Source organism: Mustelus asterias, chromosome 11 (genome assembly GCF_964213995.1).
Source record: "Mustelus asterias chromosome 11, sMusAst1.hap1.1, whole genome shotgun sequence".
In the NCBI taxonomy this organism is placed as follows: domain Eukaryota; kingdom Metazoa; phylum Chordata; class Chondrichthyes; order Carcharhiniformes; family Triakidae; genus Mustelus; species Mustelus asterias.
Window position 1 is genome coordinate 93,778,284 of NC_135811.1, and position 12,381 is coordinate 93,790,664.

Consider the following 12,381-nt stretch of genomic DNA (forward strand, 5'->3'; position numbering starts at 1 on the left):
GCCCATGGGGCAGTGCCAGCCTGACATCCTGGCACTGCCAGCCTGGAACCCTAGGACTGCCCACTGAGCCAAGGGGTGTGTCCTGAGGAGGGGGGGGTCCGGACTGGGTGGGGCCTGAGAAGGGGTGGAGCCTGATGGAGAGGTGGGGAGCTTTATGGGGGCAGAAGGAAGGGGGGAACTCTTCATGGGGGAGCGTGATTGGCTGGGGCGGCAATTGTGAGGGAGTGGGGGTGGTAGGCGATCGGCCACTGTGGCAATCGGGTGGTCAGGTGGGGGGGTTATGGGAGCAATGTCTGGGCGACAATTGGAGCGGGGGGGGTTGGGGTTGGGGGTGGGTGGGGGGTGCATGGGTATCCATGATGGGGAGTGACAGGAAATCACCCAGTACACTATGTACATGATGTACACAGTATGCTGGGAGATCCGAGCGCTCGCGCAATGGTGCCCCTAGAGCTCAGCAGCCAGTTTCACAGGTGAGCTGAGGCTCCACCCCCCACTACTGGCGTGAATCGCATGACGGCCTTTGTTATGCACAGAGTGCCGTAAATTTGCAATACTTACCTCGCTGAAGAAACTGGCGAGAAAAACCTCTGTTGGTGATGTGCGGTAATATCTGTAACAAATCCAAAGGATTTCCCAGTCTTCTCCCTTTCCACTTTGAAGGAGTTGGCTGATATCCCTAATGACCAAGTGTTTATTCTTCCAGTGCAGTTCGAAAGCGAATGTTAACAAACTACATGATGATAAGAGATGATCATTCCTCATGTCCAAACACTGAATAGAAATTAAGAACAGGAACCGTACCTTTACTTCATCCCGTTGGCCCAAACTCAGTAAGAGCAGTTGTATCATCCGTAAGACCACAAGATATGGGAGCAGAATTGGACCATTCGGCCCATCGAGTCTGCTCGACCATTCACTCATGGCTAATAAGTTTCTCAACCCTGTTCTCCCGCCTTTTCCCTGTAACTTTTGATCCCCTTACCAACCAAGAACCTATCTATCTCTGCCTTAAGTGTTTGCAATCCCAGTAGAAATGCACTGTTGTTTAATTCCGCTGCCTTCTCATAGAATCCTTACAATACAGAAAGAGGCCATTTGGCCCATTGAGCCTGCACCGACAACAATCCCACCCTATCCCCGTAAAATCAGGCACGAGGCTGATTTCAATATTAATGACATGATTAGCACTTAACTTCCTCGCCAGTTGAGGTCTTCACCAGTGAGAATCACAGATGGTCCCCACCAACGTGGGACCAGAGGCCATTGAAGCCCCTGGGTGGTTGGATGTAGGCCGATCAGTGCCCATATTTACCCGGCTAATCCCCCCGAAACTAGGGTCAATTTAGCATGGCCAATCAACCTACCGCACACCTTTGGAGAGTGGGAGGAAAGCGGAGCACCCGGAGGAAACCCACACAGACATGGGGAGGATGTGCAAACTCTGCACAGACAGTGACCTAAGCCGGGAATCGAACCCGGGTCCCTGGCGCTGTGAAGCAGCAGTGCTAACCACTTTGCCACCGTGCATATGAACAGTGCAGATCCTGATTGAACGTCTGAGGAATCGTATGAACATATCATGCACTCAGTACCCTCCTGACCATTTACCACAAAGGGTGGAGTTCATTGGCATCACATTCAAGTCTGCTTGGAGAACTGGGTCATAGCGACACTGGTGTTTTCTAGTTAGTGCCACCATTCTTTAAAAATATCAGTCTGTGGCAGCACTGATGGTTTGGACACGGGCCTTTTGCCACTTGGGTTTTAGTGTTAAGCCAAGCCCACATGATTAGTATGCAACATAAGTTGAACTTGAGTGGCCTCACTCCGGTTCCGACCAGTTAGCCCACAGCAGAAAAATATCCCAACCTAGTACCAAGTAGCACAAAATCTTGCAGAGTGTGAGCACACACACTAATACTGTGCTGAAGGCACATTGTTGGGATAGAGTGGGAAGATTGCTCTGCTGTGCACTGATAACAAAACAGAAGTTGCCCTACTCGCTCTCGCAAACAATTCAACACTTGGCTGCATTTGTGTCAACCCAGGAGCCCGAGCAAAACTGGACTTCAATGGGAATCAGGGAAAACTCTCCACTGGTTGGAGTCATACCTAGCACAGAGGAAGATAGTTGTGGTTGTTGCAATTTATGCCATCTCAGTCCCAGCAACGCATGAAGGCTCCTTTGAGAGCACTTTCCAAACCTGCGACCTCTACCAACTAGAAGGACAGGGACAGCAGATGCTTGGGAACACCACCACCACCAGGAGGTTTACCTCCAAGTCACTCGCCATCCTGACTTGGAAATAAATCACCGTCCCTTCCCTTTCGTTGTCCAAAACCTGGAAGTCCCTCCCAAACAGGTGTGCTAACATGTACCATGTGGTGTTGGATGTACCAACACCCACATGGGCTGCAGCAGTTCGAGAAGTTGGCTCACCACCACCTTTTCAAGGGTGATGAGAGATGGGCAATGAAAATAAATCCTGGCCTAGACAGTGATGTCCATGTCCCATGAACGAATAAAAAAATTCCAAAGTCCATGCATTTCCTTTTGTTAAAAATCAGTATCCTAGAAACTACACAGTCAGAGAGAGTACTGTCGGAGGGAGTGGGACAAGGCTGAAGAGACAAAGTAACTACCCACAACACCAGACACAGAATAAGTGCTAATATTTTCCATCAGTAATTAGAGCTCCCTTCAGTTGTATATTAAAGTCTGTTATCGTGCAATCCCCATTGCCTTCACTAATCGAATGAGCCCCCAGTGGCCAATGTAATGCGTTGAATAGTCAAAAAGTCTGCAGACTTTGGTCTTGTGTGAATGGTACAGCATCATCCTGGTGTGTGAATGGAAGTCGTGTATGATACAGAAACCGAGAGTTAATTTTTGTTTGAGGTTGATTGATCTCAGCACATGGGGCAGAATTCTCCCGAGGCCCCACTGGTAGACGGGGGTGGGGGGGTGAAATTTGGTGGGAGAAATTGGTTTCATGCCGACGTGAAGTTATAGCGGGATCCTCCCTCTGCTGGTGCCCACCGTAGCAGATCAGGAAACCCACTGGAGACCGATGTGACCCTCATTTGTATCCCGCCAGTGGGATGCAGAGGAAATCCAAACCACTCATGCCTGATTCTCCGCAGCGCCAGCGGGAAAAGATACTGGAGTGAAACGCGTCCGGAACAATGTGGCATGCAGATGTCGGGACTCACCCGGACAATGCCTGGGGTTGCCTCCAGAGTTCAGGATGGAGGCTGACGGCAACCCAGGACTCCGGAACAGCACAGCAGTGGAAGCATCTGCAGGTGGGCCTTCCAGATTTGGTGTCCTGGAGGGGGGGGGGTGTCACACCTCCCAGCCTCAGAATGTTTCTAGAGATCTATCTTCATTCTCAGGAGGTCCATCTTCCAGTTCAGAGTGGTCCCTGAGATCCGGATTCATTTTTAGAAGGTCCACCATCTTTCTTCAATAGTGGGTCAGTGCTGTTGAGTGCCTTTTCAATATGGCGCCCAGAAAGGACAGTGGACTACGTGCCATCAGGCCTGCCCGCTACAGAATACGGTGCAAAGCACACGGATGCATAGTTAATGACATTGGGTCAGGAAGATTTGGTTTGTTTTCCCGCCGGCTTCCGCAGCGGAAAACAATCCACGGGACTCATCCCAGAATGGGAGAATTCCACCATGATGTCCGTCAAAAGACTGCAAGAATTCTGGTGGGTAAAATAACATAAAACTAATTGATCTTCTGTACTGGAAGCTATATTTTCAGTTTTTTAAACATTGTTGCCGTCTGTGTGGAGTTTGCACGTTCTCCCCATGTCTATGGGGTTTCCTCCGGGTGCTCCGGTTTCCTCCCACACTCCAAAGATATGCGGGTTAGATGAATTGGCCATGCTTAATTGCCCCTTAGTGTCAGGGGACTAGCAAATTAAATACATGGGGTTAAGAGGATAGGGCTTGGGTGGGATTGTTGTCGGTGTAGGCTCAATGGGCTGAATGGCCTCCTTCTGCACTGTAGGTATTCTATGATATGCCTGAGAAAGATATCTGTTGGTTTACCCAAAAGCTTATCTTCTTATAGAAACATGGAAACATAGAAGATAGGAGCAGGAGGAGGCCATTCAGCCCTTCGAGCCTGCTCCACCATTCATCACGATCATGGCTGATTGTCCAACTCAATCCTAAACGTAATTCTGCTTTCTCCCCATAACCTTTGATCCCATTCACCTCAAGTGCTGTATCCAGCCGCCTCTTGAATAGATTCAATGTTTTGGCATCAACTACTTCCTGTGGTAATGAATTCCACAGCTCACCACTCTTTGGGCGAAGAAATGTCTCCTCACCTCCATCCTAAATGATCTACCCTGAATCCTCAGACTGTGACCCCTGGTTCTGGACTCCCCCACCATCAGGAACATCCTTCCTGCATCTACCTTGTCTAGTCCTGTTAGAATTTTATAGATCGGGGTGGAATTTTCCGGTCGTTCACGCCGGCAGAATTTTCTGGTTCCGCTGCAGTGAGCGGAGATTTGGCTGGGCGCCAAATTCTCCGTCCCCACTTGGAGCAGCGGCGGCGGAGCGTGAATGGCCGGAGAATTCCGCCCTAGATCGATGGAAGTTTAAATATTGGTTAATTACGAGGCCATTTATAAACTAGGCCATAGAGTCAAAATGAAGAACATCGGCCAGAATTCTCCGGCCGTTAACGCCAGTGGGATTCTCTGGTCCGGCCGGCATCGCACCCCTGCCATGGATTTCCCGCCAGCATGGAGGTGACATCAATGGGAATTCCCATTGACAGCGGCGGGACCAGAGAATCCCACCGTTAGCAAACAATGTGCCACCTCCCACCGACGGGAAACATGCAGCTGGGAGGCAGGAGAATCTCACCCATCGTTTTAATGCAGTAGCCAATTATTTGTAAGGAATTTAGGGAAATTAGGGTGATTTCTTTTCACAAATTCCAGATATTCTACCATCTGGGCACCTCAGAATCAGGTGTGCCATTGCTGTGGGTTGAGTAGGTTGCTTGCCCCTCTGATAAATTTAGCTTAATCTTCTAAAAAAGAGGTAAGTATTAAAACATGGTTATAACAGGACCGAGGATGTGTAGGAAAGTCAACCATCTCATTGAATTCGCTTTTTGTTTTTATTGGCAATGGGTGTTGTCTACATGGATTTTAGTCAGGCTTCCGACAAGGTCCCTCATGGTAAGCTCATCCAGAAGATTAAGGTGCATGGGATCCACGGTGACCTGGCCGCTTGGATTCACTGGGTAGCACGGCGGCCCAGTGGTTAGCACTGTTGCTTCACAGTGCCAAGGGACCCAGGTTCGATTCCCAGTTTGGGTCACTGTCTGTGCGGAGTCTGCATGTTCTCCCTGTGTCTGCGTGGGTTTCTTCCGGGTGCTCCGTTTTCCTCCCACAGTCCAAAAGACCTGCTGGTTAGGTGTATTGGCCATGCTAAATTGCCCCTCAGTGTACCCAAACAGACACTGGAGTGTGGCAACTAGGGGATTTTCACAGTAAGTTCATTGCAGTGTTAATGTAAGTCTACTTGTGACTCCAGTAAATAAACTTAAACTTTAGAATTGGCTTGCCCATAGAAGTCAGAGAATAGAGGTGGAAGGGTGTTTTCCTGATTAGAGGTCCGTGACTAGTGGTGTTCCGCAGGGATCCATACTGGGAACTCTGCTGTTTGTGATATATATAAATGACTTGGATGAAAACATAGCTGGGTGGTTTGGTAAGTTTGCCGATGACACAACGATAGGTGGAGTTGTGGATAGTGTAGAAGGTTGCCAAAGGATACAGCAGGATACAGATCAGTTGCACATACGGACAGAGAAATGGCAGATGGAGTTTAATCCGGGCAAGTGTGAGGTACTGCACTTTGGGAGGTCAAATGTTAAGGGTAAGTATTTTTTTATACTTTTCCAATTCAGTCAAATCAAGTCCAATTCAGAGTCTCAAAAAGTTGAGACATTTCCGATCCAAGCTGACAAGACAGGGCCTCCACTCCTGTCTTGGGCCTGATCTACATGAGCCAAGCTGATTGGAGTAGGTGCAGACTCACCTCCTCCAAGGCTTGATCTCATTTGCATCTTAGCCAAAAGGCCGAGATGCCGCTTTTAAAAATTGCTTCATATGAAAATGAAGCTCAAATGCAACCCAATGACCTCAACCAAGTGCAGCATCTGATCCATACTACACTTGATCTTAGTCAAAAGGCCGAGAAGGGTAAGTATACAGCTAATGACAGGACCCTGAACTGCATTAATGTACAGAGGGATCTTGGGGTTCAAGTCCATAGCTCCCTGAAAGTGGCCACACAAGTAGATAGGGTGGTAAAGAAGGTGTATGGTATGCTTGCCTTTATTGATCGGGGCATTGAGTACAAGAGTCAGGATGTCATGTTGCAGCTTTATAAAACTTTGGTAAGGCCGCACTTAATGTATTTCATTGAATTCTGGTCACGACATTATGGAAAGGCTTTGAAGAGAGTGCAGAAGAGGTTTACCAGGATGCTGCCTGAATGAGAGGGTATGAGCTATAAGGAGAAGCTGGACTAACCAGGATTGTTTTCTCTGGAGCGGCGGAGACTGAGGGGAGACCTGATAAGTCTATAAAATTATGAGAGGCATTGATAGGGTTGACAGTCAGAATCCTTTTTCCCAGAGTTCAAATGTCTAATTCTTGAGGGCATGCACTTAAGGTGAGAGGGGAAAAGTTCAAAGGAGATGTGAGGGGCAGGTTTTTTACATGGTAGGTGTCTGGAAAGAGGTGGTGGTACAGGCACGATAGGGGTGTTTAAGGGGCTTTTAGATAAGCAAGTGAATAGACAAGGAATAGAGGGATATGGACCAAGGGCAGGCAGAAGGGATTAGTTTAATTTGGCATCATGTTCGGCACAACATCATGGTCTGTTCCAGTGCTGTACTGTTCTATGTTCTTATATTCCAGCATGTACATAATGGCCGCACTCAGGCAAATTAACACAGGGAAATTGCCGAGTCTAACAGCACAAAAGCAAACTTATAATGTTGACTGTCATTACTTCAGATGTCTCAACGCATTGAATTAATTGATGACTCCCTGCCAGCATTAAACTTTTAAGTAAACATTTTGAAGGAAGTAATTTTTAAAAAAAATACTGTGAATAAAACACAATATTCTTTGCAGTTGTTATTAGTGTATGTACTGCGCCATCTTTAGACAACACGAGAAACAGCTGGTGCTAGTGGGGCATCTTCCAAATCATTTCCACTTACTGAGCCTTGTCCACATGACCCTAAATGACCTCTGCTAATATGCCAAGGGAGCAGTGGATTTCCTGCCTCAGGCCCTGGCTACCTTTCCCACGTGCTGCTGCCTGAACTTCCACCTCCAAGGCTACCACTTCCCTTCCCAAGAGGGTTACTGCTTCCCTTCCAGCACTGAGGTTGACCTTCCTTAACCCGCAGCTACTTCTCTCGCCTGCCCCTAGCCACCTCTGCCCACAGGTCCAAGCATCCTGCCCATTAATCAGCCCCTGCAGCAATTTCTATCTTACTACCTGAGATTTCCTTTTCACCATTAAATGCAATTCCTCCTCACTTGCACAGACACCAGATGGTGGGTTGCCATTCAAAAGAAGAGAATTGCAAGCACAGAGTGGAAAATAAGTTGGGTGACTCTGTAGAACCAACAGTAGATCCAAGATCCGTAGCCGATTAACAGGACCAAGCTACGATTTGCCAAGAATTAATGCACCCGGTTCCTTGAAGTCTCGCCCAAATGTAGCAGACTTTTAGAATTTACCTTTTCATCACTCTTGTGGTATTTATTTGGCCACATCCAATTGGTTGCGTTTAAACCATTGATTTTGGATAACTGCAGGTTGCTAATCACAGAATTGTTAAGGCGCAGAAGGAGGCCATTTGGCCCATTTTGTCTGCACTGGCTCTCCAAATGAGCATCATGCCTTAGTGCCATTCCCCTTCCCTTCCCCCGTACACATTGAGGGATATTTTCCCATCCACCGCCCACCACAGGAATCGTAGCGGAAAATGAGGTCCGTTGACCTCGGGTGGGATTTTCCAGTTTTGGGGCGAGCGTGACTGGAAGATCCTACCCGTTATTTCTGTTCAAGTAATCGTCTAACGCACTCTTGAATGCCTCGATTGAACCTGCCTCCGCCACACTTCCAGATAGTGCATTCCAGTCCCCAACCATTCGCTGTGTGAAAATGCCCTTTCTCACAACACATCTTTACCTGATGCAATTTTTCAAAGCCATCTCGGTCTTTTGGCTAAGATGAAGCGTTCGATCAAGCCCGGGAGGGGGTGCAGTGCCTCATCCTGTCAGCTTGGACCTTGTTTGTCTCTTACGTGGGGACCATGAATTGGATTGGGCCCAATTTAAATTGGATTTTTTGGTTGGAATAAAAGTACTGAAAGTTACCAAAAAAAAAGAACATGGCAAAGTGAGAGGTGAACACAAGTTCTTTCCTTTCATAACTACACAAAGGATAGGGTTTTTTATCCCTAGCGTTGCTGGGTGGTTCAAGAAAATTAGCAGAATTTTACAGGGTGGACAGTGATGGATTGTTTCAAGACTTTCTTTGGTGATAATGCACACTGCGTTAACTCAGCTCACTCGTTGAAGGTTGACCTATCGATACTTACAGAACAGACACTGAGTTCAAGGGTGATGCTGCTTGTATCACCCTTGATACATGCAGGGTTTGTAAGTATCAAATCCTCACACCAGTAAGTTAGAACGGTCACATTAAGGTATGTTTCTATTCATGGAGCTGAATGGATCAAGGGATATGGAGAGAAGGCAGGATCAGGATATTGAATTTGATGATCAGCCATGATCAAAATGAATAGCGGAGTAGGCTTGAAAGGCCGAATGGCCTCCTCCTATTTTCTATGTTTCTATGTGAGAAGTTTTCAGATATTCATTCTGCAGCTGTTTATTTTCACTGGCACTTCAGTTCATTGCGATTGTGAGCATGTGAAATTTGAGTTCCCTGTCTATTTGAACTGTGGCAAGACATCTAGAAGGGGAATTACGGATTTTGTCCTTCCAAACTTGGGCTGTGTCTGCAGAGACTGATTCTTATCACATAACAATAGGGTGCAGTGCTGATGATTATAAGGGCGAGAATTATCAAGCAATCCACCGGCGGCAGAGGCAGCCTGCCATTGGCTGGTAGTAGGATCTTCTGGTCCTACCATTGTCAAAACAGGCTTTCCCATTGGATGCACCCTTGCCGCCGGCAATCCCACGGTGGGGGTGCACCATAGGAAGATCCCACCGGCATGGACGACCGGAAAGTTCCAGCCTCAGCATATCAATGATAATGATTTGATTTGATTTATTATTGTCACATGTATTGGGATACAGTGAAAAGTATTGTTTCTTGCGCACTATACAGACAAAGCATACCATTCAGAGAGTACATGGGGAGACGGAAAGAAGAGGGTGCAGAATGTTTAGTTTATTTTATTAGTGTCACATGTAGACTTACATTAATACTGCAATGAAGTTACTGTGAAAATCCCCTCGTCACCACACTTCGCCTTTTCGGAGGGAGAATTTAGCATGGCCAATGCATCTAACCAGCATGTCTTTCAGACTGTGGGAGGAAACCGGAGCACCCGGAGGAAACCCACACAGACACGGGGAGAATGTGCAGACTCTGCACAGACAGTGACCCAAGCCGGATATCAAACCCAGGTCCCTGGCGCTGTGAGGCAGGAGTGCTTGCCACTGTGCCGCCCCGAGTGTAGCATTACAATCATAGCTAAGGTATAGAGAAAGACCAACTTAATATGTGGCAGGTCCATTCAAGAGTTTGATGGCAGCAGGGAAGATGCTGTTCTTGAGTCAATTGGTACATGATCTCATGTATCTTTTTTCCTGACGGAAGAAGGTAGAAGAGAGTATGTCTGGGGTGTGTGGGGCCCTTGATTATGCTAGCTGCTTTTCCGAGGCAGCGGGAAGTGTCAATGGATGAATAAGCTCACAAGACAATTGCCTTGTCTTTAAATAATATGGGTTCATTCTGATTACAAAAGACAAATGTTACTTGGTATATTTTTGACTAATATGATACATTAAATCAATAGGCCACAAACAAGATTAGCAGGAATGGCCAGAGTGCTGTGCTTTGAATGAGAAATCAAAACTGACTGCCTTCTTAACTGATGTTAAACAGCCCATGACACTATTCGAAGATAAGCAAATAGTTATCCCTACGTCATTGTGATTGATAGGGTTATAAAAGAAATGTATTGACACAACCTTGAAGTATTGGCTTAAATAATGTTCTTCTGATAGCGTATGTTAATATGGTAAAGAAGACGAAAGGTAAAATTAAATATAGAAAACATTATAATTTGGACAGTGCTAAAATGATTATGGGATTTGATAGTGCGCATGCAGAGAAACTATTTTCACCAATTAGGGATTCCAGAGCTAGGGACAAATTCGAATTAGGACTTTTAGGGGTGAAATTAGAAAGTATTTCTTCACACAAAGGAAATCTGGAACTCTCCAAAAGGTGATGGATGTTAGGTTAATTGAAATTTCACAGGCTGAGATCAATATATTTTTGTTGTTGTTGTTGAAGAGTATCGGGGGACGTGGAACAAAGGCAAATAAATATTCAAATCAACCTTGATCTGACTAGGTGGACAGTGGTTAGCATTGCTGCCTCACAGCGCCAGGGACACAGGTTCAGTTCCCAGCTTGGGTCACCGTCTGTGTGGAGTTTGCACTTTCTCCCCGGGCCTGTGTGGGTTTCCTCCGGGTGCTCCGGTTTCCTCCCATAGTCCAAAGTTGTACAGGTTAGGTGGATTGACCAGGCTAAATTCCCACTTAGTGTACCAAGATAGATTAGATGTGTTATAAGGACGGGATTTGAATGTTTAGATGCGTTTTAAATGACATTAAATGTGTCGGGTTACAGGGATAGGCTGGGGGAGAGGGCCTGGGGCGGATAATCTGTCAGAATCAGTGCAGACCCGTTGGCCCAAATAGCCCCTTCTGCACTGTAGGGATCCTATGATTCTAGGTGGCTGAATGACCTACTCCTGCTGCTGTAGATAATGTGCTCGATTTGGCAATTAGCACAGATATCTGACAGACAAAGTCAGCATTTCTACGGTCCACTCATATATTCAGATATTCCGAAAGTAGAGTTCTTTGCACATCAGCGCCCTCCCGCCAGCGAGGGACTTCTGAACAGCTCGCCGCATTTTCCAGCCCCGTCCTCACCTCCGCCGCATCGGGGCCATAAAACTCTGCCCCAAATCTCATCTCGAATGATAAATTTAACACAGAGTCTGCTGATCTGCTCTCTCATATTAGTTCATTGCCCTGTCTCCCTCCCTGTAGCCTTTTGCATTTTTATAGAAGGTCCAATGTCAAAATAAATCAGACAATGAGAAAGCGATAACGAATGTAAATGACTTGTGCAATTGTCAAGGCAAAATAAAGAATGTAGCTGCCAAAGTCCAGACTTCAAATCTGAAGTTAAGTCATAACACATGTGTAATGTATTCTGAAGGGCGTACTAAACAATTATGACATTACATATCTCCTGATGTCTATTACTTGAATACAATTCAAATTTGAAGAGGCAAGTTTAATACTCCAAAGAGTTCAGCAATCCAGGCGCTCTCAACTGTTTACACTTTAGTCAAATTTGTTCCCCCTTAAAATTGTAAATATACCAAGAGGAACATTGCCAACATTGCCCATCTATTTCTACACCCTGGAACTCCTATTCTGAAGAGTTTTGAACACAGCAAGTGGCTGCAGAAATGATTATCGATCAACATTGCAAAGCTAAGCACTATATTTTCATGAATACTACTAAAAACGAGTACCACAGTTGAATTCAACCACAATGCAAGGCCGGCACGATGGCACAGTGGTTAGCACTGCTGCCTCACAGCGCCAGGGACCTCGGATCGATTCCCAACTTGGGTCATGTCTGTGTAGAGTTTGCACATTCTCCCCGTGTCTGCGTGGGTTTCCTCTGGGTGCTCCGGTTTCCTCCCACAGCTCAGAGATGTGTGGCTTAGGTGGATTGGCCATGCCAAATTGCTCCTTAGTGTCAGCGGGACTAGCTAGGGTAACTGCAAGGGGTTATGGGGATAGGGCCTTGGTGGGATTGTGGTTGGTGCAGACTCAATGAGCTGAATGGCCTCCTTCTACACTGTAGGGTTTTATGAATGCAGCATAAATCACAGACTCAAAACTTCACTGCACCATTGTGGCACCGTGCATCCATCTTCACCATGTCTCCCAGCTTCACTCACTCCCTGGGATCAGCTTTCACCGTTCAAAAGAGCTGACAGGGCATTGGATTGAGGCAGAC

General features: G+C 46.6%; 1 protein-coding gene across 3 annotated transcripts in view; it reads left to right on the plus strand.

Moving 5' to 3' along the window:
* etv4 (ETS variant transcription factor 4) overlaps positions 1-12,381 on the plus strand; it is a 131,907-nt gene that overhangs the window by 81,907 nt on the left and 37,619 nt on the right. The window lies entirely within an intron of this gene.